Here is a 6,791-nt window from a genome sequence, read left to right as displayed (position 1 = left end):
TATTCTTAGTGCAGCTGGGTAATGTGGTTATGTTTGAAATGTGTCCTGTTTCTGCATCAGCAGGGCCAGGCTTCCATTTATTGTGGGATAGAGGTGAAAAGTGGAGGATCCCTCACACATAGTCTTCCTAAATGAATTAATGCAGCCTTTTCATAAACAACATACCTGGGTAAATCTGAATTGTGCTATGGTGCAGGCCGGTCTGATTGAAGTATATTTTAAACATGGAATTATTAAAAGAAAGGATAACTTGAGAGTAACTTGAATTTCTCTTTATTTCCTAGTCATTGAGTCTTATTAGGAACCCTTCGTTGAAAGTAATTCAGGTTGGAGCTTTCAGACTACCCTGGGGAAGAAGCCAGAGTCACTTGTCAGAATGTCCATACTGCAGAGGTTTCTGGCAGCAGTCCATCTCTGAAAATGGGAAATCTCAACGTGCTCCCCTTTGGCAATGTGAGCACCAACCACGTGGTTATTTTCCAGAGAGGAAGGGCTAAGTGGCAGGAGGCCACTCTTTCTCTGCCTAAAAGTTGAGTTACTTGTTCTGAACTACTGTAAATTCTTATATGAGCCTATGTCTTTGTGATATTGCTTGATTTATGGCGACCTCCGATGTTTTAAAAAGTACAACAAAACATAGTTTAGTGAGAAAATACAGATTTCCTTTTAATAGAAATTGTTGGTGAGTTAAAAAAAAAAAGTACCCAAGTCCTTTAACTTACTGAATATTCAGTTTAAAAGTATTGAAATGACCTACAATGGGGCAAAAATGACTTAGCATCACAAAGTTGATGAACACTATTCCAAAAATTGGTTTTAATCCCAAACCTTTTATTTCCAATCATTAAAATATCTAACTCATGTGGCAATATTCCGTAGAAAAAAAAATCTAGATTCTTACCCACTTTCTGATCATCCTACTAAGGAAGAAGAAGCCATAAATCCTGTAACACAGAAAAAAAAATAAAACAAAACAAAATCTTGTCTTTTGGGTAATCCTGATGAATTTTGTCAAAGGGAGATTAAGGCAAGAAGCTTGTTTCTTGGCAAGAGAATTCTGGAAGGAAAAGGAGGCTGAAACTTTGCATGGTTGTATTCATATCTGGTCAAGCTGCCTTATCACAATTCAAACTTTCATGCTGGGAAACTGCTCTTTCTTTGGTACCTTTTCTGCCAGAATTCAACTCTAACAACAAAAGTTTATAAACAATGAAAATTCCAGCTGGTTGACATCAGCGTCACAAAGCTTTCTCTTCACACTGATACAAATATTTACCCTGAGCTCTGGCAAAGCTTTCCTTGCCCATGTCACCCTTAATCATACATTTTTCCTTGATTGAGTTATGCTTTCCAGTACGTGATTTGCTCTGGTTTACTTTTTAACACATCCCAGAGGCTTCATCAAAATCAACTCTGGGCAGGCCATGTCATTTGGTAGCTGCCAAACATGTTATTGAGAAGGAACTTGGCAAATATCAAAACGGTCTTTTCTAACTGCTCTAATAAATGTGTTTGTTCTTTTTGACCACCATTTATTTTTTTAGGTCCCTCATATCCATAAAGAGATGAGCCAAGAAAGTAAGCAGGGATGCACTTCATCCCCTTTAATCCATTCCCTGGAGATAACGTGCGGCTGTCTCTTCCAGGCACCTTATTGCAAAGAAGTTGAAAACTTAAAAGGTTTCATCAATGACTCTTTATTTCCTTCGAGAAGACACAGGGTTATATTCTAAAGGTTAAAACAACAGATTGATGTACTCTGTAACTGTAGTAAAGTCTGCTTGAACAAATATTTGCCACACCAAAGTGACTTGTGGAGGGATTAGCACAAAATATTGCAAATATTTCTATAAAGCTTCCCTTGCCAGAATAAAATGTTTGGGTTCTCTGCACTGAATGCCTGCAAAATCCTCGTAAAGTGCGTTAACAGGGAAGAATTCAGAAGCATTTTTTCTCAAAACAGGTGATGCTGTTACCTGAAAGAAACATAAATAATTATTTTGATTGCATCAGTTTACACTTACACCGCATACGGCTTTCAGAAAAATCTGGTCATTATAAAAAAGCTTTATATGTGCCGGTGGGTACCACACTACTTCCTTTGGAAATAACACAAAGTAAGCTGTGCAGGCTAAGCACTCCTTTCTTTTGCCAGGCCCAGTTGAAAAAAAAAAAAAATCTCAAAAAATGAGATGGAATTCCCACCTAGGGGCAATCACAGTCATTATTTCTGTTATTGTTGCTTTTCTGGGACACCTCAGGGGATATGCATGCAGACACACAAACACACACACATTCACTTAAACACACAATGATCTATGCTTTACCTAGAGAGCTCTACCCTTGCCCTTTGCCAGCCTTCAGGCTCACCTGACTTGCTGGAGGTGCGCAGTTGCTTGAATATATTGAAAATGCAGTGATTTGTAACAAAAAATCTACCCCCTGTGATCACCAGTACATAAGCATAGTCCAAGACCATGGTAAATAGTTATTATACACTAAGGTGTGACCATCATATTTGGGAACTTGGAATTTAATAAGATGTTCTCCTCGGTTCCATGGTAAAAGTCGTAGCAATTTCTTGCTCGCAGAAGCCCGCCATTAATTCTTTGGTACCACAAGGAGTCCACTCTGTGTAGAGAAATGAAAAGTAGGCTCGAAGGAGTTAGAGCCATTTCCCAAATTGCTACCCTGACCTGTTCACCAAAATGCAGGAAGAGGAACAGTGTGGGTCAGTCCCATTGCTAAAGACCAATCTCTAGCAGAGTGGAAGGTAGAAATTACCCCCACTTCACAGGCCGAGATCAGAAGACGGCAGGAAGTTCTACTCACTTGCTCAAGGTCATTTAACTAGCAAATGGAGATTAGAGGTTCAAACCCAGTTGGGTTTGACAAAGAGGCCCTGTTGTTTGTTTACCTCAGCTCATGCACTCCACCACAGTGACCACAGATTCAGCCACATGTGCACTGCTCTGTAACTGGCCTAAGCCACTGGGGAGATGTAACTTGGGTAACCAGTTAGGGATTAGCCTCACATATCTACTGGAACCCATTATGATGTTCAGCGTGTTCCCTTTTACTTAATTTAAAATTTAAATTCTAGCAAATAAATGCACTTTAAATTTATAAATTTAATTAATAATGAATACATACATGCATACATTTATTAAATGAATTTAGAATAAATTTTTAAATGTTTTTGCTTTCCACCTGTGCTCTGTGGAACTCCAGGTTACTGAGGAGGCTGTTAGGAGCTCCTAGTGTAGACGATAATGCAATTGCTGAAGAGGTGACTCTGGAGCCCTACACCTGCCCTTCCCCAAACTCTTCCAATCTTTTCGGATATCTTAGGCATTTGCATAAGATTTTGTGTAAGCAAAGGTTTATTTTACTAAAGAATAATATTTTAAACCCAAGAATTCTTATGAGTCAGATCTTTGAGCATGTAATTTTCTTTTTGATTGAGACTGACTTTCAGAAAGTTGTAGTTTCTGCATGTCATGTAGGGGTTCTTAGAGTCTAGTTAGTGGTAAAATTAGGACTCCATATAAACCCGGTGTATATTTAACTTTCCAAATAGTAAGAAAGTATAAATTACTAATTATGTTTATATCTATATCTCTCTCTATCTCTATCCATCTATCAAGTATGCTTCGGTTAACACAATACATGTATCCCCAAAATAATGTGTATAAATTTGTTTTCACATACACCAGTGACATTACCTGTTTAAGGGGCCATATTAATAATTTGAAGGATGGTTTTCTATATCTTTGTATTTTTTTACAGATTTTATGCAAATATAGCCAGCAGGACAGTGGTTCTTCCTTCCTTCCTACCTAACAAAGCCTATTGTGGAGAAGGAAATACTATTTTCCTTTTCAAAACTGTTCAGGGCAATGTTTACATCATGAGGATATATCTGGTTAGACCTATTGAACCAGAACTTCCAGGAGCAGGGAGCAGACATCTGTACTGTAAAATAATGCCCAGGAGGTCTTGAGTAATCAATCAGATTTAAAATCACTGATTTGGCCGATTACCTTTTCAGACGTGAAATGCTGGCCCCCTCCCAAGGAGTCTATTTCATCTTTGTATAAAGCTTTCTAATTCTTTTAGGCACACCTTATGCCAACTGAGTCAAACCTTTTTTTGCAGGCACAAAAAGAGGTAGTGGGCTGGGGAGAGGAAAACAGTATGGTCACACTGTTGCCATTTCCGTAATAATCTATATGAGTGTCACATCAGGCATGGAGTCTCCCCTTACTCATCTCTGAGTGCAGATGTCTCACTGCACCTTCAGTCACCTTCAGGTCCCGAGCCCTCTTATCTGGCACATCTCAGGTGCTCAGCATTTGTGTTGCTTTCAAAAAATGATAAGGGTGTGATCCAAGTTCAGTGGTAAGGAACTCTTATGAGCCATCCAGTTTTTGTCTTCTTCTTATATTTAACCCAACTGTGTCTCATTTTTTAGACATTGATTTATACCCTTTTTCTTTAGGTTTATTGGTAGCATTTTGCTTCCTTCTCCTAACTCTACTTTAGGTCTCTCTCCACAGTCCCCATTTCTTAACGATTCCCTTCTTGATCTTCCTTCACAGGCACAGCCAATCGATCCTTCATCCTCTCCTCAACTTCCCAGAAGACTACAAGTCCTTAGAGTATAGAAGCTCTCCTGATGCTGCTCCCAGACCGTGACCCATGCTGGCAAAGCTTCTGCTCCCATGTGGCCGCATGTTTCACGAGGAGAGCTACTAAAATGCAGGCAAGCACAAAGTCTTAATTGCTTGCTAGTGGGCATTCAGCCAACATGCTGTTAGCAGAATGAAACCCAATCTTAAAGAAAAAGTGCTGAACCCCTGCTCTGGATCACCCAGCCCCATATGGAATGCACGTGTTTTTTGAGGAGATTTAGGCATGAAGATCTTTTTTTCCACTCTTTTGCATGGGGATGTCAATCTATGGTTTGCTAAAACATTTTATTCTTACTGTAATAATCCTGTCTGCAGACAACTTTAAGAGACAACTCTATACTTCCTCTCCCAACTTATGACATGGACAATTAATATATTCTCAATTTCTTGTTCCACTCTGAGAACATTACTTTCAATGTTCTTTGCAACAAAGTTTTTCCTTTTAAGAATTTCCACATTGACATTTTAAGACTGTCACAGCCTGGTTCTGAGGGTTTGCTAAACATTTAGTCTTTGCTAATTAATCTCCGTAAAACTCAGTTTACTTATCTTTATAATGGGAAAAATAATAACCCCTTCCCGATATGGTGGCTGGGAGGGGAGATTAAAATTCTTGCCATGAAATTAAGACTCTTGCCAGTGTCTGGCACAAAGAAAATGTCTGATAAATGTTGGCTGTTAATACTGTTGGTAAAACTAATAGCCTAATAGTTTTCTCATTGTAAAAGCATCTCAATATATAATATAAAATATTAACACATGCATTTTGGTGTTTGGGGGTTTCAGCCTTTTTAAAAAAATTTCTCATGTCCAGGATTACATTTTGATACATTTCTACTGCATCCTTTTTTTCTAAAGAGATTAAAAACCTTTCTTCACATTACAAGTAACAAAAAACAGACAAGCAAGATAAAGAGAAATAATGGTCCCTAGACTTTTCCTTTAAATTTTAATATCACAGTGCTATTGTCCAAAACTTTAGCTCTGCTTTCCTCTCTGAATCCTAGAATACTGCAAACTTCCCATCACTGTTAAATGGTTAAGATAAGCTGAGTAGGAACTTTATTAGGTCCTGCAATACTTCAGAGAATGGGACATTCAAATTAGTCACTAAAGTTTAGAGCGTAAAGGTAAGTTTGCATTTTACTTTGAATAACATCCCATCCCAAAGCTGGTAATAATTTTTTTGTCACACATGGATCTGGAAAGGACTGTTCCCAATGACCCAGAGCTGTACTACCAGGATCAAAATCCTCATTTGCATCTTTCCTAAGAGTTTATTTTTATTTTATTTTATTTTATTTATTTTATTTTTATTTTATTTTATTTCATGAGAGACATGGAGAAAAGTCAGTGACATAGACAGAGGAAGAAGCAGACTCCCTGCAGGGAGCCCCATGTGGGACTGGATCCCAGGACCCCAGGATCCTGACCTGAGCCAAAGGCAGATGCTCAATTGCTGAGTCACCCAGGCCTCCCTCCTAGGAGGGCATTTTAGAATGCCTTCATGCAAAGAGGATACCTGGTGGCCCACCTTTATATCTATCCCAGAATTCCCCTAGTAGTGTTAAGATTATACTCTTCCTAGGATATGTTTTCCATTTGCTGTAAAAATAAATTAAAACTCCAGAGAAGCAATGCCAGTGGTCTCTGTTGTCAGTTTCTATTATATGAATCTATTTATTGATTTATCAGTTTTAGCACAGAAAGACCTCATCCCAGAACTCTCATTAATATCAGCAATTTATACATATAAGTACTACATCCAACATTAAAAATTACCTTTGTCATTTTCGTGGTAAACATTAAGAGCCAGATTTGATGAGAAAGACATCATCCATATGGTAATTTGATATCTTTGAAAATCAGGGTAGGCCATTTAAATTGCTAAGTTCAATAAAATGCCATTAAAGATATCTTATTCCCTTTCTCCCCAACCAATTCTGAACCCAGGAAAGGGTTACCAAGAAACCTTGAATAGTGTCTTGTTTAACTTTGAATCAGATATGGCTCCATTTATTTCTTCAAAAATGGTAAGAATTAATTAATGTTAATCTATAATCACATTGATGGAAAAATTAATGGAAATTTTAATAA

The sequence above is a fragment of the Nyctereutes procyonoides genome, unplaced genomic scaffold (genome assembly GCF_905146905.1).
Source record: "Nyctereutes procyonoides isolate TBG_1078 unplaced genomic scaffold, NYPRO_anot_genome, whole genome shotgun sequence".
In the NCBI taxonomy this organism is placed as follows: Eukaryota; Metazoa; Chordata; class Mammalia; order Carnivora; family Canidae; genus Nyctereutes; species Nyctereutes procyonoides.
Note: the sequence above shows the minus strand (reverse complement) of the source record.